The sequence below is a fragment of the Blennius ocellaris genome, assembly GCF_963422515.1.
Source record: "Blennius ocellaris genome assembly, chromosome: 4".
NCBI classification, from domain to species: domain Eukaryota; kingdom Metazoa; phylum Chordata; class Actinopteri; order Blenniiformes; family Blenniidae; genus Blennius; species Blennius ocellaris.
In genome coordinates, this window is record NC_137653.1 from 21,863,587 (window position 1) to 21,890,052 (window position 26,466).

Here is a 26,466-nt window from a genome sequence, read left to right on the forward strand (position 1 = left end):
AATATCAAAAACTGTATTTCTCCAAACATACGTAATTCCTGATTAGATAAATGAAATAGCCACTCTGAACAAAATGAAATAAGAAGCTGGACTGTACATATATTCTTTTTTAAATCGGCTACTGTTTCCGTTTAACATTTTCTTCATGATCGCATTTGTGTTTTTAAATATGTGTTGTATTTTATTGGTTGTGGCCTCGTCAAAGATACATTTCTGTCACCGCTTTGGGCAGACAAAGTCTGTCTATCTACAAAGCCAAATAAAGTTTTCTGCCACTCATTGCAAATATGGCTCCTAAAAGCATGAAAGTGGTTTCACTTTGTTATTACTTAAGCATGTTTTAATGCTTTTTGCCTCCATGCCACCCTCTAGGGCCGGTTCAGAATCAACCTGTCAGGAACAGGTTTCAAGGTGGCTGAAGGCACCTCCTGGGTTTCCCAGGGAAACTACGCAGTGGCCAATATACACAAATCACAGGTACGTGGTAACACATGCTGATATTCACATCTGAATAAACACTCACTCAATGAATGGTTGATGTCTTTAATAAAAAAAAAAAAAAGCATATTCCATCCCTCATCATGGATGAAGAAATCCTGTTACTCCATTGCTTCGCCCTCTTCTTCATCTCCCCGGGGTTTGAGACCACCAAGTGGGCAAAGCCTCAAGTGGGTTCAATGTTCCCAAGCTCCACTTCTCCACATAAACCGGCTAAAAAAAGGACCTTTATCAGGCAGCTGCACTCTCAAGTGGCCCCTCGCCGTCCACTTTAAAAATGGAGATCGAGCCGGAGAGCGATTTTTGGCAAGGGGAGAAGAGGAGGCAATGGAAATGCCAGAAAGTGTTCGCAGCCTGTTATTCAAAGCCAGCTGGCCCACTTTTGGCTCTGCAGGCAGTTTAAATACAGGCTGGTTGTGACAGTGGGACAGAGACGGCACTCCAGTGAAGATCAGACAAAGCACTTGGTGCACGCTGTGGCTTTCATGCCGTGGGATAGTGATCTCGTCAGAGGCGATTTGGTTTTTGTTTCTCCATGTTGGTGCTGAACCACCATTATACTGCTGGTGGAGTGCTGTCTGGTAATTAGCTTGTATTTCCCAGCAGTGTTTCTGAAGCTGTTGGACCCATCCATGCCTACTTGGTGGGCCTCTGTCTTGATCTGTCTTTACAAATGGAATAGTGCATTCAATAGCCCACCGACAATTTACTTTCATTGACTACATGTACGTCTCCTTCAAGTGTTTTTTTTCCCCCTCATACCTTTGACCTCGATGGTTTCTAAACTTGGATTGAAATCGACTGCAACAACAACACAGCATGTCCGCTGGAGAGGCTCTCCTGTTACTGCTGATAAATAGATGCATTTGTTGTGGTTTATTTCTGTGAAGGAGTTGCATTGGAGAGAAGCACAAAACCTAATTGTACTTTCAAACCACACATGTATAAGGATTCAGTTGTTATTTTAGGATGTCTTTTTTTATATTTTATTTATTCATTGCAGATACGAGTACTAAAGTTGGGTATATGTACATTTTTGTAAATCCAACATCTCTTCTTAGCTAAATAAAAAAGTCTCTGATGAAAAGGTAAAAACAGTGGAGATTTGGGGCTTTTTAGTAATTCATAACTGAAGTTATTTTAAATCTGTGCCTCACTACTGCCACCTAACGTGGTGTTCCCCATACCTCCCTCAAAAGGTTCAAATCATTATCTGATCAAATATCTGAAGAATTTAATCTCCACACAAACCCAGAAATATTCAGCCCAGACTAATTCTACTCTGATATCCAACTGTTGTGAGGTTTATGACCCAAATGTCAGGTTTGAAGTCTTGTGTGTGATCCTCCTTCATGTCAAGTGATTCCCGGTGTGCCCACAGGATGGCAGCACGGTGTCAGGAATGTGTGGAGGTTATTGTGGTAAATGCACGCCGTCCTCTGGTCGCACTCTGCCCGTCGCGGTGGCATAGAGGCATGAAACAGGTGTGTGGCGCTCTCGGTCTTTACTCAAGGTATATTTCTGAGGAGGAAATACAAAAGCATTTATTAAAACAAATGTGCATCTCTGCTTCAGGATTTTCATAGATCTTCAGGTGCTCGTGAGCAAGACCCTCCTCATTGGTGCTCCAGTCCTCCAGCTCAAACCCTTTCCCTCAAGTGTATATTGTAAATTAATCTGTAAGTACTGTACATATCAGGATAAAGTCTTTTATTTATTGTATTCAGCATTTATTTTTGTATGTGATATAATTTAAGTGTTTCAAACACCACACTGTTGCCGTTCATGAGTTGTTGTTTTTCCCGAAAGTGCCTTGCTTTGTGGATTTTGTTTTTCCGTCTATTTAACTTCTCAGTACTGTTTTTTTTTTTTTTTTGTATTGCTTCATTCCACGTGTATTCCAGCCATATGCTTGTTGTTTATTTCATCCATCCTGTGGCTCTAATGCAGCGAGGGGTTTCCAAGTGGTCATATTTAGAGGAATTTACGCCTTCAGGGACATTTAAATGGCTTCGTCTTCACTCCCACCTCAGGTAGATCTCTCCGTCGGATGGATTTATATAAGCGAGTTTAAGACAGAGACTCTAAATGCAGTTATATTGACTTCAGTCTCGACGAGAGGTCTGCAACCTGCGGCTCTGGAGCCACATGTACCTCGAGTTCCTCTGTATTAGCTTTCTGAAAATTATATGTCGAACATATAAATCTTTGTTAATTACTATTTTTAATGCCTGCCTTATTTTCAAATAGTCTTCAAGCTAAGATGGTTAAAATTGCTTTTAAAAAGGCTATAGAATGCTAAAATTGCTTCAAAAAAATCTTGAAGCTGTAAAGAATGGAGCTGTTGCAATGGTTAGCATGGCTAAAATAAATTTTCAAAAACCAAAATGGATGAAGCAACCTAAACTAACTGAATTGGATAAAATAAGCAGAAAAGTTCCTAATAGCAGTATGGTCATACTTGGCTTACAGTAAAGACAAAAATGTAGTACAGAAAAAAACAACACAAATTCTGGAGGTGTCCCAGAGTTTACTGTACCTCTAAAGTTCAGGCTAGATAATAATGAAGCGCCTGGTTACGCTCAACAAAACTACTTAACAGAGGCAACTTCTGGAGTTTAGTCTCCGTTTTCCATCGTCAATCCCAGTGAAGCTGGAAACGGATCTGGCATACGAAGTAGCTTTAGCATAACTTAAGATTCAGCATGCCAGTGAGTCAAACATAATCAGTGGTGTCAAACACGAGGCCTGTGGGCCAAAACCGGCCCACTGGAGGCTCCCATGTGGCCAACCAAATCACCAAATTCAAAGAAAACCTCAGGGTATTAAAAACCAGCTCGTCGTCAGACAGATAAAAAGCCACGGTGTGACCCGGGAGACGCTCACAGCCCTGCAGCACTCTCTGTCCAGATGCTGCACCTCAAATTCTCTCCTCCATCCTCAAGAGTCTGTCCAAAACTGCACGCCTTCCTGCTCCTGCTTCGACTTGTTCGTCAAAATATCAGGGTACTTTGTTTGTTTTGTCAAAGAAAAGACTTTCTTTAATAACTGATTAAGAAGCCATATTTGCCTCTTTTTTTCCTTTTTTTTTTTTTAACCGTTTGGTGCTACTTCAGTGCCGTCACTGACCATGTGGGCACACGTCTGCCAAAGGGAATTCGACACAGCGTCATTCTGCACCTACAACTGTAAAGACAGAAGGAAGAAGCCTGTGTCTCACTGTCAAATGCACTTGTCGTCATCAATCTCCGAATGTAATCCAGTCCACAACGTTCTCAGGTGTCATAAATGAAGGGATTATATTTAAACGTGTTATTTTTCACTCTTGCTACATGTTTGTTGTGTGTTCTCAGCTCTTCACCAATGCAAAGTGCTTTTATGTATTCTCTATTTTATACACAAATATTTATTTTTCTTTTGTTTTTGTGAATGTACATTAGCTTTGACCATAAATTACAACAGTATTTCCATAAAATAAACTTTTTTTTTTTTTTATTAATGAATATTTATATATATTTGTTCGTGTGTGTATAATGTGTCTAAACTCAGTTCGTCGCTGCCACATGAAGAGCATGATTTATATATAAATGCAGGTCAGGCGATGATTGCAGAGAGCAATAAAGCCTCACATGCGCCACGCTTGTCCGCCTCATTTTCACACCAATGGATCATTTTCTCCACACTTTGTCCTTGATGTGTCATCACGCTTTCATAATACCGGCCGTAAAATATAATCGGGTCTGGTTAATGTTTAGCCCATAAAAATCCACCTCTCCCTAATTATGATGATGCACTCAACACTGCTGTGACAGTCCAGCTTTGGGCCCGACGGTGGTGTTTTAAGGCTCTAATCAAGTCTCTGTATCGGTCACATCAAATCGGTGTTTTAATCTGCCACTCCAAATAAACGTAATTCATTGTTAAGCACAATAACACAGGAATGAGGAATATATAATATAATGTTGGTTGGTTGGTTGGTTTAGGGGGAAAATCACCCAACATGCAGGTACTGATTCAAAACAAAACTTGATATTTAATGAGCATAAAATCTACAGAGAAAAATCAAGAATCAAAGCAAAAGATTAAAATGCACTGGTAAAAAAAATAAAGATGGGCAAAGTGAATGGAGAAGCAGGAGAAGGCTCATATCAAACACAGTGACTCCGAGCATTGTTGTCATGTAAACAGACGCCCAAAACGAAACAAAGATTTTCAGTTTTCACTTGAAAACATTTGTCATGTAAGCGGGGCCTGCAAAGAAAGCAGAAATATATAATTAAAAATTAAAAATTACAAAACACAAGCATAAAATTAGCATATAAATTCCAGGAGGGTTCAGTGTCTTTATATACTGTACGTAGATGGTCGATGAAGATGGCTTGTGTAGTAATACATTAGTTATTAATCAAGGTTAACTTCCACATCAAAGTTCTTCATAGAGATCTAGCAGGGACGCAGGGAAAGGTTTTTTTTTTTTCACGTTCAACATCACAGCAGATCCACGTTCAGGGAAATTGTAAATGAATTAAAAAAAAAATGTCCAGACCAAATCTAATCAGTTAAAATACAGTAGAAGCAAAAAATATCAATATTTTTGGAATGAGCCATTCTATTGTTGTTACATAAGAAGGCCCCAGCTTTTGTATGTTTGTGAGGATCTGTGTGTCCGCCACTGTCTGGCTTCACTGTAATGTTAAGGCCAATCCCAGCTGGGGAAACCGGATGCTCAGTGCTTCTTTGTGACAATCTTGATGATAGACGTGTTATTGTGTATTGGCCAGGGTGCAGACTGTGAGGAAGGTGATGTAGTTTAACCAAGCTTTTCTCAGGTGAGTCGCGGCAGCAGGAGCCAGAGACTGAACTCCTCAAACATCCGTCAAACAGTCGGAGTGAAGTGGCTGTTGTGCAGAGGTTGAGGAAAAGCGTGGAAAGGAAAGATTTATTGAAGAGAGGTGCTTTCAGCCGCTCCACGGGGCTCATCTAAACTGGTCAGCCTGCTGAAAGAATAACCCTTTGTGTTTACATTTTTTTTTTTTTAAAGAAACAGCATATCTACAGGATTGTATCACATCAGATATTTGTGGAAAGAGACTTGTGTCCTCTGCAAGTGTAACAAAATGCAATAAAATACGCTCCTCCTTTACATTAAGAGATTCACCAGTGTTCATATTTTTTGATGAATTTCTCCAACAATGCTGAATGTTCTGCAGAATACCACAAATTACCGGCCTATTTTCTAAGAGTTATTTTCTCAGATCGTTATTGCAAATAAAAAGCAGCTTGTCACTTGGGAATGTGACTCTTGTTTTACTGTTGATTGTCTCTCTTGTGTAACTTATCATAATTAACATGTTAGTGTCGTGTTGCTGGGCAGATTGGCTGAGCTGTCAGCAATGTGCAGGCCAGTCTCATAATAGATTCACTTATTAACTTCAGCTGAAGTTCCACCAGTTATTGGAGGAATATGGTCCAAAATATTGGATGTTCTTAAATAACGCAAGGCCCAAATAAGTCTAGTATCTGATCTCACTCCTCAGGAGGAACAATGCTAATGCTATCAAACAGGAATCATCTAATAATCAGTTAGCAACTTATTGTGGCAGAAACTAGTGGCATCTCAGTCATTCCTAATAAAATTTAAAAAAATACTTTATTAAATCATTATAAAAACAAAAAGTTTGTTTCAACAGGTACACAAAATATGTAAATTACTTCAGGTTTTCTGCACTATTTTCCTTTTGCTGTTTCTCACTAACTACCATTCGCTCTCTTTCCCATTTTAAATAAATACCTGTTTAATTTGCCCTCTGGTTCGGAAGTCTGCAGCTTCTGTGGAGCTAAGTGGCACTGAACTCTGCCAACACTTCCCTGCCACCTCCATTACACTGAAAAACGCTATCTGTGGAAGTATGTGTTTATGCTATTATTGCTGAGTGAGGAAAAGAAAGGCATTACAGTGAGTAACGTTGGAGAGCTCATTATGGGAGGCACAGGTCATATTTACCACTGGTGTTTAAAACAATCAAACTGACGGTTGGAAAATGGTACAAACTTTTTTTTTTTTTTGTATCGAGGACACTTACATACTTTTTGATTGAACCGTAATCTTTTGAGTCTCTCCATGTGCTTTTACTCCACTTCAGTCGCACAGACCTTCCCACAAGGCTTAGCGCAGTGACCTAAACTGCTGCAGGCTCGAGGCTGAACTCCATGTTCCCAACACCTCGGAATGTCATTTCCACCACCTCCCACATGAAAGCTTCTGGAGCCTAAATCAACCCTGACAGACTCCTGCTAGCCTCAGTTCACTGGTAAGACATGAGATGATACGAGGCAAAATGGACGAAATCTTTTTTTAAGGCCCCGTTTACAGGACAACATTTAAGGGTAGTGTTGGGGCGTGTGTGTGGATGGACCAAAAAAAATCCAGGGAACACAATCAAACGGAAGTGACAAGACAAGAAATAGAGTCGCGGGACAGAGGGGGGACAGAGATTAACTGAAAACATGAGGTGAGACACACCGAGGCAGGCACAGACACCTGACAGTGGAGTAAATTCTATTTCTGTGGGCAGACTTCAGGTCACATGACTGCCAGTTACTTCTGACATGAAGACTAAACATGGCGGACATCCCTTCTATTTTTGGTGGGAAATGCTCCAATTCTATCTTCAATTTGATAACTTTTCTATCACTTTATTTTCAGTGCATCCATTCAGTTTATGTAAACGATCCATACTTTTTTCTTTTCCATGTACATTAACAAAACGAGGCAGATGAAATGTACTCATTTTACATTTTCAGAGCCATTTTGTGAAATTTTTTGAAACGTTTTTGAGCTGTGGAGAAACGTAGTTATGACACAATTTGGTGTGAGACTGGGTTTCATTCCAAAATCAAACAGTACCGACTAGTGGCTCAACATGAAAACTATATAGTTTTCAGCATTACACTGTAAAAGAGACATCATTTTAAAATTGTTACCATGTAAATGCAAAACCTTCCTGAAAGGAAAACGATTCTCTTGAAATGGCCTTAATGTTCTCAAGTCACTTCACTTTGCTGACCATAGAACGTGAAATAAAGATTAACCTTTACTTCTTGTTCTTGCATCAGTCCGGAAAATGGAATGAAATCTGGTTTCACTTCTGCAGAGAGAGCGTGTTTCGACTCTTAACTGGGGACTTTAATGAGGAGAGTTTTAAAGTCATCTGTCCTCAGGGTCACTTCTCCCAACCTTCATTATCAACAACCTAAAGGTAATCTGGGATGACTTTGATCCCGGGCTGAGCAGGGAGCTTCGCTCGCATGCACGCACGCTCGCACGCACGCTATGTGTTTCCCACACCGCCATCGCTGAGCTCGAGACCTCTGATGCATCATGGGAATAGTTTTTGTTGACTTCCTTCACTGGTGCGACTGAACGCCTCAAGGTCGGAAGTCTGTCCTTGAGACAAAGCAGAGATCCTCCCCCAGCGTCTTTTTCCATTCAGCTCGTTTTGAAGCGCCAACACCTGCACTGCTGCCTCTCTCTGCTTGTCTCTCAGTGACAAGTGAAAGTAAGGTGCCGACTGAAACTCTGACAAAGGATTAAAAACAAAGAAATGTCATTTTTGTTTGTGTGATTTGTTTGAATTCATTGACAAATGCAGAAGCACAAAACCAAACTCATGACGAGCATGTGAGGGTCGCTTTAAGGTGAGACACTAAATGACAATTCAATTTGTGAGACTGCATGTTAGTTTGTTCCAACATGTCTTCAATGCAACAACTTAACAGAGCTGAAAATATATAAAAGGATATTGCTATTCGCACTTTGTCTAATTCTATCCATGGATTTTGATTGGTTAGATGTTCACAGTGATGGGACTGTTCCTGAAGCTGTGTGACGCAGCTTTGACACTTATCCTGTATTGCCACTCCATTCAAAACAAACATAGACACAGAGGATTGATTTGTATTCAATAGAGAGAAACGTTGAACACCACCCACGGCTAGTGTGTCACACACTTGTGCATGCCTCCACTTCAGAGCTGCTGGCAGAGTTACACACAATTAAGGATTGAACGAGGCCTTTAGCCGAATGTGTGTGGAGAAATAATAATAATGGAGTAAAAGCAATCTTGCCTTTGAGTCAGTGTGCTTTCACACGCACACACAGATACCTTTTCTTTTGCTGATAAATAGTGTAGCTGGGGCTCTAGCTGGAGGGAGTCAGAACTGCCAGAGTTGGGAGGGGGGGAGCCCAATGACTCAGAAACAAGAGGAGAGTTGGGAATGGATATGTCCTTAGTTAATGTGATACAGCACATTTTAGAATTTAGAAAAGACTTATTGTGGCTATAACAACCACAACATCAATAACAATGTTACTATTAATAATAATAATAATAATGTGGGGTGTGGCATAGTGGTGCAGTGGTTCATACCTCACAGCAAGAATATCATGGGTTCAAACACTTGCTTGGCCTTTCTGTAGGGAGTTTGTATGTTCGTCCTGTGTGTATGTGTACTTGTCTCTTTGATATTGTGATGGACCAGTAGGCTGTCGAAGGTGTATCTTTTTCTATCGTTAGCTGTGATTGGCTCCAGCATGAAGCAAAGTGCTTTAATGAAAAAGAAAAGCCCCAATCTGACATAGACAGAAAAAGCAGCAATAAATACTATGAAAATAGAATAGAATAGAATAGAATAGAATAGAATAGAATAGCCTTTATTATCATACAATGTACAATGAGATTGGAGAGCTGATCACCTCACAGTACAAAAGAACAATATGTAACACACAATATCACAGCAGCTGGTATGATATGGCGATTGGTCCCATTGTTTCACAGTAGATGGTTGAGTTGTGATATGATGTGATTGTGTGTGCAGAATGTGTGTGAATCAGTGAATGTGTGAGTGTAGGGTGGATACGGCAAATGAACTGTTTCTCAGTCTAATAAAATAAAACGAGCTAAAAAGTGAAAACAGAGTAATAGGATGTGAAATATGAATACAGAGGGCGAGGAGCAGACAGAGGTTCAATAAAAGGACAAAAGAACAATAAATAAAAGCAATAAACTGAAATGAACAGAACGAGTAAGACATGACAGTGTAGACAGATAGTTAGTGTTTTTTGCCCTCCAGCTCTCCTCAGACTGCCTGGAGAAACAACTGCGGACCACCCCATTCACCTAAACATTACATTGAAGACACGCTCACAAACTTTTACTCGAATCGTCATCTGAAGCACTTTGTATAGTTCTGTGTGTAAACCTCGCAGACCCCCCCGGGGGTCCGAGACACGAAGCTGGGAGCCATTAAACCTGGTGTGAATCAAATGAAAACAGTGTTTGGAGGAGAGTGCATATATAAACCGTTTATTTCCTCAGTGATTGGTCTGTCATTTACCCCGAGTAGCTCTCATCCACTATTATTTAGTAGAAATGTAATTACAGTTTGAAGAGTTCCCTATTGGCTGCGAGGGGCGCAGGGTGGAGCTGCTCTCCGGAACGCCGCCAGCTGCGATCAATGACAGGATTTAATAGGAGAAGACTCTGGCTCACTTTGCGTGTGGTTGGACGAGAAGGGGAGAAAGAAGAAAAAAATAAATAAAACCGTGACTTTCGTTGCTGTTTTGAACGTTTGCGCACTGGTCTCCGGTGCGTCCTGTGCGTCCTGTGCGCACTGCCACGGGTCATGTTCAGCCGCGGCTCCCGGAGGAGAGACTCCTGCAGACCGGTGAGGCTCGCGTCATCAAGTTTATGTCATGTGATGTTTTATTTCCCCCTCAGTTTGATAAAAAAAAAATAAAAAATCTCCATATCTCGGAGTAATAAATACGATGCGACTTTTTTTTTCTTTCGTGGTTTGTTGTGTTTCTCCGTTACTAAGAGGACCAGGTAACTGAGCTGCAGATTTTACGCACAGGAACCAAACTCAGATGAGGAATGTTTTTCTCTCTGTCAGATCTTGAGTATTGTACAATTTGAGCTTCAATTTGAAAAAGTATAAATATAACTAAAGTTATTTCATTTTAGGCATTGTTTAATATTCTCCTCCCTCAAAATAACTTTACTCACTGCTACAATTTTATCCTTTTAAGTAAAATTTTTACAAAATACTTTCATTATATTTTTTCCCCTTTTTTGCCTTGTATTTACTAGTTTTTTTCGTTTCTATTTATTATTTGGGAGTTTAACATTAGTTAGAATCAAGTTTTCCCACATATTTTTGCCATTTTAATCATATACCTACCATGCATTCTCAAATGGCTTTCAATCTAGTTTTATTTACTAAATTTACACCCGTCAACCTTCTAACCCTATCCCCTTTCTTGTCTTGTATTTTCGATTTTCTTGTGATTGTCCTACTAAGACACTATTTATGTATTTACATAATTTTTGTTCTGAATTGTGTTAGTTCAACATGACCTTTCCTCGGTTTTGATATTTTGTTTAATTCTATCAATAGATTTATTTCTAATTTGTCTTATTGGAGGTATTGTAATGCAATGTTACTTAAATACATCTTACAAATTACTGAAGGGGGGGAGGTCAAACATAAGGCCCGTGGGCCGAAATCAGCCCACAACAGGCTCCAATCCGGGCCCACCAACCCACTAAGCAAGAAAACATTTGTTTTCTTGTAAACAGATTTCTTAAGAGTAGTGCAAACAATGCAACATGATAGCTGAGATATCAGTGAAAGCCTCATTGCTTGCAAACCAACATCAAAGTCATGTTGCACCAGATGGTTTCATTAAAATTTGCTTTGTGTTGATATTGTTGTAATTTTAGGCAGTAATTCATTAGTTTTGTCTAAGTAAAGACATTTTAAAGACATGTTGTAATTTTAGGCAGTAATTCATTAGTTTTGTCTAAGTAAAGACATTTTCATCATGTATACTCTGTGCCACACCAAAACCTTAAAGTTGACATTTAAAAGGTAATATGACACTATTTTAAGTTCTTATTGCATGGAACAAGTTGTGAATGTTGTTCACAGACAGTGTAAAACAGTTCCGATGAAACCACCTGTTAACCAGTGACTCGCAGACGTTTAAGGCACTGCACTGGACTCTCTACTGTCTTTGCTACTTCAAGCTGTGACCCATCAGTTTTTGTTTGTGTGTGTCCTAAGCTGAACCCTGCTGATGAGCCACAGAGAGGGCAGCCCTGTGTCACCTGCGGAGACCAGTGTCCTGGCTTTACCCTGCACAAATGGAGGTACGACACTGCTTCACTCTTAATCGGATGTTTTGATGGGAAATGAATTGATAACCCATTCGTGTGCACACATCGCACCACTGAAAGTTAATATAATCCAGGAGCAATTTCTCTGCTGTAGCACCCAATTAAGCCTTAACTCATGCTCCAAAGAAAACCTCGTTCAAGTGGAGTTTCATTCAGGAGGAGCTCTTTCAGATGGAGGCCTTGGAAGCTTGAAAAGAATCAGCCATGCACAGTGCTGTTAGGAAACCATTGTTCTGCTCCTCTGCCCTCCACGATACTGGAGAGCGCATTCGAGCAGCAGGAAAAGATTTAAACATCCTGCTTCTGCAGTCATGCTGTCGCAACCGCTCAAGCTTGCTTAGGCTGTGCAACAGACTGTATTTTGTGAGAAGAAGCGGTCCCGCTGCGTACCGCAGGTGGTTCGGGTTAGTGGGTGAAAGAGTGTGACTAATGTGTGCAACTCCGTCGTAGGAATGCCATACAGAACGTACTGCACACGGTCTAAAGAGCACCGTTTAGTTTATCAGTGTCAGCTGATTCTTATAAACACCAGTCACTTGGTAACAAAGTCACTCTGTCGATGTTGTGAGTCGGACCACCCTCTTACAGTATTGTTTACTGGCTGCTGATTTTCATTTTGTGGAACCCAAAGGCACATTATGTCCCAAGTTCAAATCCAACATTTTAGGGAAAGAGACAAATGAGCTGCCTTACGTGGTCCAATATGCTCAATACATCCACTCTTATTCTTATTACAGGGGAGATTAAATTGTCTCATTCTCACAGACTGGACAAAACACACCATAATCCAAATAAAGCAGAACTTGAAACTATTACAAATAAAGTTGAAATTTAAGTTCCTAAATTACATGTAAAATCTGGAGCTAAAAAGGGAATTTTGGTTGATTTCAGGTCCAGGTAATGAAAGCCTTAACGTAGGCTTTCTACTTTGTGGTTGTGTCTCACTATACAAATCCTCAAACTTCCATGTGCAGTTTATCTTTTTGACATGTCTTTATTATATTTCCCTTACTTTCCAGACTATGAAGCAAAGCTTACATAACATTGCAAGTCAAAGTGCATTGTTTTTGCGTTTTCATTTTAGAAAAGCTTTATGTTTACACGGTATTGTTTTGAAATTGATTTCTGGAAGAAATGCTGACAAACAATGTAGTTTTCATATAGGGCCATCTGTGTGTACTCTTTGTGCGATGGAACCACACACATATGCGCAGAGAGAACAATGCTTGATTTAAAAAAAAAAACCTGATAAGTACACAGACATTTGTATGAAGACGGATGACTGTCAAATATAAAACCACCAAGTCCCAGGAGAATGAGGACTGGCAGTCACAACATTCTGCAGGCCGCCATTGTTGTAATTATCCATCTACTCATGCATGCGCAGAACAAGTACTTAGGATGGGCGCGGTGCACATGAGCTGCAGCAGCGTTTCAGAAAAGTTGCATTTACCCCAGTTCCCATAGACACAGTTGGGAGTGTTTTGCAAAAAGTTCTGTTTTCAGTGGCTCCGAGCACCGTTGTCGAGGAAACTCCTTAAATGCAACAAAACGGTTTTTTTTGTCTTCACTTGAAAAACTTGTGGTGTACTAAGTCACCTTTTTTGTCATTTGTTCGGTCGTGTGGCATAGAAAGAATCGACCTTCACAACAATATATATTTGTACATACTATCGGGGACCCTTAGATGTCACTGTATGACTGTTGCCACCAAAAAAGCCTTCATTACTAAAGTATTTGGCTGACACCACAAACAGAGTGCAAAGTAAAAATTATTTTTTAAAAAAGCACCTGAAAGTGTTCCGAGTATTGGAGAAACTGAAAAGCAATCAGAGAAACTGTAACCCGATGAATTAAAAACAAGGTTATGTAGACAGTGCAGTTACAGTATGTCTTATATGTGTTGGTATAAATAAATCTTAATCACCATGTTGTTTTTACTCTTTACAACACATTATTTAACAGATGAAACTTTTACTCAAGTGTATCACTATAGTCCAGGATTTAGGCTCCATTAGACTAAGTACAAATATTAGCGTTATATTAAACGCATTCATTTTTAATCACAATCTCTTTCGTTAAAAAAAAAAAAATACAGGAAATAAGATAGATTGGGAAGCAAACCTTTGCTCATCCCACTCGTTCGTTTTTCATTATGCTCAATCTCCCCCTGGTGAACTTCATCTTGCAAGTTTAATGTGCTGGATGTGACTTCATCCTGCAGCTAGAATTATTCTTTAATGCAGTTTTTCTTCGTAAGAACAGACTGAATCGTATGTAGTGGCTTGGCTGTCGGGTTTAAAAAAAACAAACAAACAAGAAAAAAAAACATGCATTTACATTGGTGCTGCCTTTTGTTTAATTTATGTGGGATTTGTGAAGCTTTTAGTCCCTTTTAACGGATCCACAATGGAAGAGGAGGGTCCATCCCGTAAAGACCATCCAGTCTCCATTTGCAGTGAAGTAAACCCTGACGGGGGAAACTGTGAGCTCAGGAATGTTGCCTCTTAACTGCTGGTCTTTGCAGTCTCACAATATAAAGTAAACTTTTTCCTCTCCAACAAGCTAGAATAAAACCTGGTCAGTGGACACAGAGTACCACTGCGAGCTTCCTTTGTGAGTTGAGAAAAAGGGTTTTATAACTCCAAAACGTTTGTTTTGTGCGTGTACGTGTGAGTGTGTGTAAACTGAAACGTGAAACAGTTTCACGAGAATATTTTTACTTGTTTTGCAAGTGAAAAAAGGTGTTGCCATAACGTTACTTTCAGTCATGGTGTGCTTTTGGAATGTGTCAAACTTTTAGTGTCCCTGAGGGCAAAGAAACAGCGAGGCGAGAGTGTAGCTGTTGTGGATGGAAGCAGGTGCTGAAATCAGGAAGTACTGTTTCTATTGGGCCCCATTTACAAAACAATGTTTTTAAGAACTTTCGTTGCGTTTTTGGGCGTCTGGTTACACAACAACGCTGCTCTGAGACAATGAAAATACGACTTTTTGAAAACTGCTCCCAAGGTGGAACTTTTCAAAAACACTCTGTGGAGAACACAACTTTCTATAAACGCTCAGGCCCGGTCTCAATGTAGATGGGGGAAAATGCTCCCAGTCCATATTCTCTAGAGACTTTCTATATAAAGTTGAGAGTCACCTGGAATAGCAACCCAACTTGCTTGTGTGTCCATACAAATGTCCGTGTACTTCCATTGCTAATGCTTAAAGTAGATTGTTTTCTGTGCGCATGTGTTTTTATTACAAAAACAAACTGCAGCACCCACTAGTGGCCCGACAGGAAAATATTAATTTTCAGCATTTCTGCCGCTTGTGGGTTTCAAAACATGAATGGATGTGTGTAAATGAGAATCACCTGCCTTCATTCATTTATTTACTTTGGTGATCATGTGAAGTTATTTGATAAATTGAAAGAACACAAGATAAGACAATATATTGCAAAATGAAAATGTTCTTTTAGAACAATGATTTTGCTCCGGATCACCACCAAAAGTTCTTCCTTTGATCAAAATGCACCTGTGCACCTTTTTTAAATGAAGATCCGCTCTTATTTTGAAATATCTCCTTGGTGGCGGTAACTTTGTCATAATTTTTCATCTTGTAGGTCAGTTTGGATTCTCTGGTCGGCCATTTCTGGTTTGCAGGCCGTACATTGGACACCTGTAGTAGAAAGTTACTTTATTCAGGTTTTCTTAAATGTGGATGAAGGTATCCAGCTGTTTCCTCCACAGCAGCCCACCCGATATGATCAGTGCTTCACATCAATGAAGTAGGTTGGCAGGACCTTGGAACACACGAATCATTGGACACCATTGGACTTTAATTAAGATATCTGGAATTATGTTTTGTTTTTTGTTTTAGTTTTTGTCCATAATGTAGATCAGGTTTTAACCTTTGTGGTTTTCCTGATGTCATATAAATTCTGATTGTATTTCCATCAGTGGATCATGCAAAGTTTCCTCACATGCTGGTGGGGATGTTGATGTTGATCCCCAGAAGAGCTGAGCTCTCTCAAAATGAATGAGTTGCAGTGAAGTGTGCCACGATACCCAGCCCTCCCGTCGTTCACTACACTCTCAACATGTTTGTCTCAGAATTCACTGAAATATTCATGATTCTCTAAATATTCAATAACTGACTCTACGGCTGTTTTTCATTTTGTGTCTTTCTCTTTCCTCTTCTTTCCATACTGCCTCGATGGAAGATCCCATTTAGCAAAGCTTCGGGCTGTTTTGTTTTGTTTTGTTTTTCTGACTAGCCTTCATCGTAAGCTCAGTGCGTTGAGGCATTCATACTGAAGACTGGAGGAAGTCTTGTGGTGTCTATTGCAAATCACCCTGGCCTACCAAAACATCACCCTCAAGAATTTGCTGTGTCCTTTTTGTGCCAGTGTGAGTGTTAAAACCAAACAGCCCATGTCTGGACAAACACCCTGGACATCTGAGGATCCTGGGGGATCTTAAACTCAGCAGTTTATTGTGCAGAAGGGTGCTGCACCCTGGTGTGGGTACAGAAAGGACAAACATCAGAGAAACGTTCGGTTCCCTGGCTGATTGTGTGTCCGTGTGCGCGTGTCATCCAGTAAGCTGAGTTGGCTGCTTTGGGCAGGTTAGCAATAGGAGGAGGTTCTTCATGCACAACATTGCTTCTGTTGAATTATTGATGCTTGCCTTTGGCCTGATTGATTTGCGTGTGCTAATGAGACTCATTACCAGGCTTCTTAACAAGAACCTGAGTGTAAAGGTGCTACCTGATCACCCGGATACCATTACTGTCTCTCTTCTGCTCAGTGCTGGTGAGCTGTAAGAGCTGCATGCAACGTGTGCTTTAAGAGCTACACTGAGAACTGGCAAATGTAGATGTGTTTTAAAGGGGGAAGGCAAGGGCCAAGCTGGAAGGGGCCCCCCACAGAGAGAGCAGACATTAGGCCATATAAATGACAATATATTAAAACCCCTTAACTTAAGCTCTGTTTACACAATGTTTTCAAGTGAAAACAGAAAACGTTGAGCAATGGTGCTTGGAGCTACTGAAAACCCAACTTATTGAAAACAGATCCCAAAGTGGAACTTTCTGAAAATGCTCAGACTATGTCTCCATGTAAAAGTCGTTGCTGTCCATCTTCAACAACCATGTTTACCTCCAAAGTGTCATGACTCCTAGTACATTTTCTCCTGGTACTTTTATAGTTCTATGTAGTTTTATAGTTGAGACTCACCGCAATAGCAATCCAACTTGGTGCCTCTCTGCCACGACGACAATCCCCTAAATGGCACCTCAAACTTGTGGTCACTATTTGCTGGATGAGGGCCTCTAAGAGTTTTGGTCTAGATCATCGATGTCAATAAGTTGAAATCCCCTTAAACTGAAATGACACGTTTGAAATCGCCCTGAGTAGCAGTAAGCAAAGAGTGCTTACTGCTTGTTGGATTAGTGGCAGCAACATGTAGTGAGGTGAGGCTGTCTTTACAAATGGCACAACATAAAGTTAAACCTTAATGTGTTGCATACATGGAATGTGCTATCGATGTAGTTTCTGTTATGACTTCAATCATTAATACAATCAAAGTCACTATATTCCTGTGTGATATCATACATACCGGCTGAGCATCTTTTACTATGTCATGTTTGTCACTGCTGTAGTGTTTGCAGACAGGTTTATCATAAATTGTGCTTGTTTTTTCATTTCCCATTAATGTAATGTCTTTAACCACTTTTATTAGTCCTCACTTTCTGAAAAGTATGTTATGCAATGCTTCTATCTCAGCATAGTACTTAGTATTGTTGATTTGATATTGAGCATGCACAGTGGCTGTACTCTGCCTTTACACATAGTTAGATGCCATTAATTTCAGCACCCCACAACTCTCAGCCGGATAGAAGAAGATGGATGAATTCGACATTAAAAAGGAGGAGGTGAGGCAAGTGATGCATCCGCCACATTGTTGGGGGTGGTGCGACACACAAGTAAAGGCGATACTATGCATGGTTACATTTCCATCTGTTTCTATTGCAAACATCATGATAAAATCCCATGAAAAGTAGGAACAATTATCACATTTATAATAATAATAATAATAATAATAATAATAATAATAAAACGCTTTTACTCTGATAGCCAGTGCCTCATTCGCCACAAACTTAATTTAACATCACAAGCAAAAATAAATATCCAGTCCAACTTCATTTAATAAGCACATTTAAAGACATGGCAATGGACCAACGTTCTGTACAAAGAATAGATAACACGTAAAACTGCACAGTTCACACATTTATATCCTAAAAAATACAGACAATACAATAAAACACAGTTCAAACTAATTAAAAGGGACAAAAACAGGGATGATTTAAAAGATATTAAAGTTATTTTTAATGTGTTGTGTAGTTTTGTTACATTCCTTATTGAAAGTTGTTGCAAACTATAATTGAAACCAAAGTTTTGAATAAGGAATCATGACAAAAAAAATGCATGTGTTGAAATCAGTAAAGAGCAGTGATAGAAATAGGTACACGCGTACCATTCAGATACCAGAAAATCATTACGTGTCATAGTACTTTGGTAATACATCACCTGTTTTGCAGACTCTGACTGCACTGGAAAGATTAATGCAATGAGATCTGGCCATTAGCAGTTTAATTTCCTCCACCCAGCGGTACAACATAATACTTAATTTAAGGCAGTCTGTTTCAGGTTTTGCCAGAACAACTGTGCTGTACAAAGACCATCCTTGTATGCGACAGGGCCTGAAACTTTATCTGGTTAAACGCTGTGCTGAGGGAGCAGAAGAAAACACAAGGGACGAAGAGGACGAAAGAGGACGGTTTCAGACAGTGGAACAAGAGGACCCAGGGTTGAGTTTTAACCCGCCTCTGAATGGCTTACTGACGTCTGTCCCCTCGGTAACCCACAGCGATCTGCATAACACAGGCTGCCCCCTCTATTCACTGTTTTAACAAGACGGCCCCGCAAATAAAACTGTCAGGGCAACCGGGCATGTGAATGGCTTCTTGCTTCTGGCCGCCGCAGCAGAGAAGGGGACTCGGTTTGAAGGAAGAGGGAGGAGGACCAGGCCATTCTTGGTGATTGGTGCCACACAATGGGGAGCTCAGCAGATTTATGACCAAAGCTCCGTCTCTGTATTGGCATGGAGATGGTAAGCCTCCTCGCCTGATGGTTTCCAGGAATGAAAACAGTCTCTGGCCTACTGTGCTCTCTCCTTCTCGGGGTTTGTTTGGACGCACTGGCATCGCCACTGTGATTGCACTGTCAGGAGTTTTTTTTTTTTTTTTTTTTTGCTCGGTAATTGGTGTGTTTTGTCATTTAGAGGTTTATTTTCAAGGGGGTCATATTTTGACAAGGCTGCAGGACCCCGGCGGCACATGACGGATGTTCACAGATAAAGTGTGATATAAATCATAGTTTGACCTTTCGGCTCTCGGACAGTGCCAGGCTGAACTTGTCGCTTCCTATTCCTCTGCCCTTATCCTCTGTTAGCTTTGTTTCGCCTTGGTTCTTTTCTATTTGTCCTGAATACACCCCATGCAGGAGACTGGGAATTTGATTTGACTTTAAAAAAGACTATGCATGGTGGTCACGTAAGCGGAGATGGTCCACGCCTCAGATCCCCAGAGGCTGCTGATCAGCTGTTGAATTCCAATGAAATTCCATCATCAAAATTCAAGAGCCACACAAGCATACATACATTTATTTTCTCATCTGGGAACAACACGCTCTCATTCATTTCCTGCAGACTGACGGTCTGTTCACACTTACTGCATTTTGCCTGATTTTCTTTTTTTAAGTGTGAATATTTCTATACACACCCTGGCGTGCACCAAACAAGTAAACAACATAAGAATACGAATAACAGAATAAGTAGATTTGAAATTTCTTGGAGCAGGATTCTGTCAACAGACATTTAAGCAGATCAGCCACGAGACTTTATAAATGCCATATAGTCAGTTTATCATTATTGTACCTAACGGAGGAATTCACATGGCTGATTTCACTCCTTTTATAGATTTCACATACCTTTAATGAGCCAATGCAGTAATCCAACATGTTGTGTGAAAGTAAATGTCACAGAATATACTTTGCAGCAGTGGAGAAATGCTGGTGTTGGCTTGTAGTGAGGTGAACCCAGGTGCAAATTGTTCTATTTTCTTTAAAACTTTGGTCTAAATCAGTGACTATAACTATCCCTGTGTGTGTGTGTGTGTGTGTGTGTGTGTGTGTGTGTGTGTGTGTGTGTGTGTGTGTGTGTGTGTGTGTGTGTGTGTGTGTTGCCATAGGAACAAAGATTGAGTCTTCATATGACAACATACAAAAGTATAGCCACACACACACACACACACACACACACACACACACACACACACACACACACCTCAAACGTCAATAATTGGAATAATTGGTATTTATTCCTCTATCTGAGAATTATTTACCTACGATGTAGGTAAAACTGTGTTCTGTGTACACACACAGACATGTGCTCATACTTTATTTAGACAAACGTAAAGACGATTCCCACCCCCTCGTCACATCATCGCCATCGTGACAGTTGTTGAGTGCAAACACGCACTCTCACTTTGAATGCGCAAATTGTTGTTTTTCTGCCTTCGGAAAGAAAACCCACCTTGATTCCTCCAGATAGACGTCTCATATTATTGGCCTGAAAATGTGTTCAAGCAGTGACTGGAAGCTACTTTTATTGCTTTTTGAGGCAAAGTGTTATTTTTATCGATTGTCTCAGATATCAGTGTGATACCTTGGTACTGTGTGGTTTGATTGGCCGGAGGAGTATTTGTAGCCCCTGCCACAGGAGGAGAAGCACCCTGTTATCTTGTAATTGTGCATTTCACAGAAGATCAATTTTATATCTAATGAGGGAGGCGGATCGAAGGCACACGAGCAGCAAGTAGTGTTATTTCATCCAGCAGGTGGGATCTGGATATGTAACCTGAGACCCTGGCAGGTACTATGTTTCTCTTGTGCTTTGTGCTCACAATGGCCTTTGTGACCTTCCACTATTAGTACTTGAAGTTTTAGTTTTTTTTTTTGAGAGGGTGTGCACTGGTAGAGGTAAAGAATGAAGAGATGTTACTGCAACAACAAGACTCCTGTTACAATGTTTTGACAGGAGAATATGCTGCTGTGCTCTTCACCTTTGTCCCCTCGAGGGAAGGAAAATCCCACTGTTTTCCAACAATTTCACCTCAGATATCCACCATTGATAAGCAGTTTGACTTGGTTGTTTCATACATTCAGAGCGCCATAGGAGATCCTTATTTCTGTGGCCATAAGCCTCTCGAACCCCCATGTTTTTCCTGTCAATTTCATTCTTAGCAGACATACATTAGCCACTGTTTAACTTTGTACATATGAATATCTAAACATTTTATTCTGTTCTCTATGATATTTTCACTGTCTATTCTATTATATTCTGTGTGGAGAAACGCTGTAAAGAATTTCTCTCTGGGATTAATAAAGTATTTCTATTCTATATGCTTTTTTCAGTGTCATTAATGAGCTGTTTTTCCTTTGTGCTGGTTAAACCCCGACGTGACCAGCAGGGGGCAATCAAGTCCAATTTAGACACACTGAGCTCCAGGCCAGTGAGAAGTGCACCACTGTCACTTGATGTATCCAGATTAAAAATGTTTTACTTGTGAGGGGCAAACTGATAAACAATTAAAAATAATAATAAATGACTAAAATAAATTCTGACTTCGCACTTCATTGCATTTGCACAGTCGCTCACTCTGCGTCTCGGTCATGGAGTCTGTCTATAATGATGTTCATTGTTCACGATCATCAAAAAAAGTGTTAAATTGCCTCAGTGTTCGTTTAGTGTTACTGATATTCTGACCCTTTGGTATAATTGAGAACATAGGGCCAATGTAATATGAAATTACAGAATTTTCCATGGTTTCACTTGAATATTCCGAATAATCAGTATAGATCCAGGGGTCTTGAAATTGTGAGGATGAGCCCCACTGCACCGCACCCACCTAGAGTTTTTTGGTTGAATGATTTTTCACATCATCATAAAATTATTAATGGCCGTTGGGGATCGGTTGGCAATAAAACGCATAATTCACGTGCTAGTCAGATGCTTTTACTTTAAGATAACTGGTGTGTTTGTCTCTGACACCCTGAGGGCTCCACAGTAACTGTAATCTTCTTGAAGTGGAGGAGTGATAAAAGATAATACAGAGCTTAAGGACCATAACATTATTCCTAGAAGAAAAAATAAATATTGATCTAATCTGCACTAGTGTACGTCAACAGGATTGTATACTTTCCACTTATCTTTCATCAAAGCCAGCATAGTTTTGTTTTTTTAATATAGAGATTCAGTGTATGTGACAGCTGCATGGGCCTGTGTATTGTGTTCTAGCAGCTTCTGCAATAAAGCCAGCAGAATTACTCTGATCCAGATCTCCGGGGGTTTCTCTGCCAGTCTTATCAAGGTCATCTAGAACAGGTGCTCATGCATTCGGATTAGGAGAGATAGGCATCGGCTGCACTGTTTCAGGTCTGTGGAGACGATGCTGATTGAGGGCAGGCCTTTGTATACTCATAGACTCAAAGTTCAATCTGCATCTCATATGTATTGAAAATTACAACTGTGCTTACAACTGAAAATAGTACCTCATTAAAAACAATGTATAATCTCTTTAACAACTGCAATTTACTGTAATCTTGCACAGAACCACCACAACAAGCTCTTGACCTCGTAGTATTTCCCACCTCTCTCACATTAGCAAACATCTGTTATTCCCCGTGATTTGTACGCTCACGACATTAATTCCCCCCGATTTATACCCCGGTGCTGATCCATGTCTTAATGAAGGCTTAGCCTGCTAAGCTGCCTTTGTACTGTCACTGAGAATAAAGGGAGGCAAGCTAAAAGGCTGTCAGATGCACAGAAAGTTAGCATTTACTGTGCACAGGCCCAGAACTCCGACCCGCCCACCCGGGTTACAGAGTTAATTCATGTTATCCTGAATATGTCCTGTGGTGGGGTGGTGGTTCACTGAGCTCTCCAACTCACTCGGCTGCTATCTACAAGCTACAGATGATACAAAGAATAGTTTGTAACTAAAAACTGCTGACAATGATCATAGCTATCGTTTTTCTATCTTTGGCACACACATGTTCTGTTTCTGTGTGTTATGGGGACCAGTTCCTACAAACTCAGCTGTGATCACTTCGTACCTGAACATTCAGAAAATCTGAAGGTAACCTTCATGACAGTCTAACCCTAAAATGCTTTTCCCCCTAACCTTTTAACCAACAGTTATATGAGTCCTCATGTGTGATGTGGGCTCAAATCTATTGAAGCGCCTCAGTTTCACTGTACAAAAATGGATGAAACCTCCACATTCAGTGTATATAGATACACGAATAAGGAAAATGTTTAATAAGCTGGTATATTCGAAAGACTTGCATGGCCCATATGTATTCATTCATCCATTCACATATGCAGAGATGACCTTTTAATGGTAACAGACATGCATACATACTTTTGTTCGCATGCTCATATAGACATACACGCTATGTTTATGGACATAGCGTGCATAGCGTCACAGGACAGTGACAATCTCAGTATTGGAGTTGTAGAAGTTATAGTAGCAATACAAAGTTGTAAACGGGTTGATGAAGAACATGCATGGACACCAAGCCAATATTTAAAGTCCCTGAAATGCAACACTAGGATACTTGATTGACACACTGGTTTTTCGTGTGTTACGATAAAGCTCCTTGCTCCTTTTATTAACTCTTCGGTACATAGGTGGGGTCAAAGATGACCCCAAAGGTTGTTGGTCTTCAAAATCTTTGAAATGGAAAGTTTCTATATTTTCATATTCCAGGTATTCCTCATGAAACATGTTTGTGACATGAAGGCATTTGCGTTTAAAAAAAAATTCCTCATACATTTTAAGAAATTACAGTTTTTTGTTTTGCTATCCTCTTTTCCATAAGCGGGGTCAAATATGACCCCAAGCCTTTCCAATTGAATATCAAGGGTTAGTCTTGGCAACTTTTAATTCTTATCAACTGTGACTGTCAGTAAACATTGACGGTCCCACTGCCAGCAGCCTCACCACCCAGGAGGTCATTTTGACACAGCAACATGCATTAACTTCATTTATGAAGTTATTTTCCATGTCCATGACTTTTCCTTGATGGAGTATAGTACGAGTCAATAATTTAAGCACGAATTAGCCAACTACAAAGTAATACTCTTACCCTTAGCCTATTATACAGTTTTTGGTTATTCTCTCTGTCATTCTGTGTGTGTGCATATTTTTATTTTATTTTATTATTATGTTCCATTATTTTAAATTTTATTATTAGCCTTCAGGTACACGTGGGACCTGTTCCTGGGTCCATAAATTGATTGAGTCACAGTGGATGATAAACTTGTGCCATTCACAGGGTGGACCCAGTTTCTGCAGTATATGCTGAGCAAGTCCACCGATTACAGCATACTGATCAATAAAATGTTAGAAAAAGTGATAAATGAGCACGCCAACAATGAAATCAGTTCTTTGTGCAGTAAAATGCCATTATAAATCATCATCTTTAACCAAAATTAAAGAAATTTCACAAGTTTGTTGCAAAAACAAATTCCTTCTAATTGGGGTCATTTTTGACCCGACCCATGGGAGAGTGTAGGCACTGGCAGGTGATACATCCTCGGGTTAACGTTCAAAACTTTCAGTGTCCAGTACACTCACACTCATCTTTCCCAAACATCCGTACATGTACCTTCGCTCCCAAAAACATGTTTCTCCTTGAGTGGAACTCCTGACCAACAAAGAAATGTTCCCCCATTTATAGTCCACCTTCATACAACTACCGCTAACCCTTCATCCCCGCAGCACCCCTCCTCTTCCCTCCTCCGGGCACCCGTCCATCCATGCGTCTCCTCATCCGTCTCATTTAAAGACTGCCAGCCCAGTGCGGCACGGTTTACGCAGTGCACCACTTCAAAGACCTCTTTGATTCTCCCCTCCTCTTGTTTTATCCCCCTCTCCTCCTCCTCCTCCTCCTCCTCCTCCTCCTCCTGGCTGTCCAGCCACCTGTTCTCACTCGGGGTGAACATGGTGGAGAAAATCCTTGATCAGATCTGAACTTACAGCACAGTTTCAAGAGTCCTCGAGGATTTCAACACTTTCTCAGCATTGGTGTATTTTTTCACACGTTTTAGAGGTTGAGAAAGGCTTTCCCAGTTTTGTGTTGGATCATCCAATAGAGGTCAGCATTGTACTGGACCAAAGTTATTTAATCTAATCTGGCGCTTCTATAACACTGATAAAAAGAGATGATAATGTTTCTCTCCATGTGAGCATTAGTCAGAGCTGTATCACACTGACAGAGATCATCACTTTCTTAATTGGGTTAACCCCGTCCTTTCCAAGGAGGCTGACAGTTTCCTTTTGACTTTCCCATTACTTTAATGACTTGTGCAGTTTTATTACAGACCCCAAAGCCCAGTGGAGCCCAAAGCTTCATTTGTCTCAACTGCAAAAGAGGAGCTTGATGACTCCGCAGTGTTAAATTATTTGATTGCCTTATTGATTCGGCCACCCTACTGATTATTGGCGGCGTTAAGTAGCATATTGACCTGATAGAAATTGACTGAGCCCTTTCTTTCAGGATTACACAGCAGCAGACAGATATTCCATCAAACAGAGCTGTGTGCGAAAACACAAGGCGCATTTGTTAATGGAGTATTTTGAAACTTAATTCACCTCGAAACAAAACTGTTTTTGAATGTTGTGTTTGTGTGGTGTGCTGCCCAAGCTCATCTATTTTTACCCACGTTTAACAATTGGGCTCTGGTTGTCACAGCTTTGGTCCTTTTTAATGCCAGTCCAGTCCTCCCGGCCGACTGTTAGTCGTTCCCTGACGTTTGTGTGATTCGTCGTCATCTGACGAGTGGGCGAGGTGTCGTCTTCGTTCTGCTCTCAGTCCTGCATGACTCAACACTGAAGCTAATTGTGTGTGTGTGTGTGTGTGTGTGTGTGTGTGTGTGTGTGTGTGTGTGTGTGTGTGTGTGTGTGTGTGTGTGTGTGTGTGTGTGTGTGTGTGTGTGTGTGTGTGTGTGTGTGTGTGTGTGTGTGTGTGTGTGTGTGTGTGTGTGTGTGTGTCAGAGAAAAGGTATTAATAGCAGAGGGGCTCTTAAGTGAAGCCTGTATTTCATGGATGAGAGGATAGGCTGGCTCTCGGTGCCAAGCAGACCAGGTATCTATCAAAAGATCTGGCTGCAGAGAGAATGGAGGAGGGAACAGGAAGCAAGGGACGAGAAAAGACTCCGAGGCGCGACCAGTTTCCTCTGATAAAGATGAAGAGGTAACACGGCTTTACTTGGACATCAGGACACTTTCTTTTTTTCCTGTTCTTTTGGCTGTGGCATTTCTGTGTCCTCCTCATGTCAAAATAAAATGACCACTCTTTTGGAACCAGTAAAAATGACATTTTCCATCCATGCAGATGCTAAAGCAGCTCAATATCATACACAGGGATCTAATGTCATGTTGAGAACTACATTTCTAAGTTGCTAGTAATGAATAAATATGTGTACCATGTTTAGTATTTTACTATGATGTCCACTCTAGTTCAAACATTCAGTCTGAGCCGACCCCGTCCACAACAGTAAGATGTACAGACCTGTCAGAATAGCACACACTACTTGCTACATTTTGTTACTGA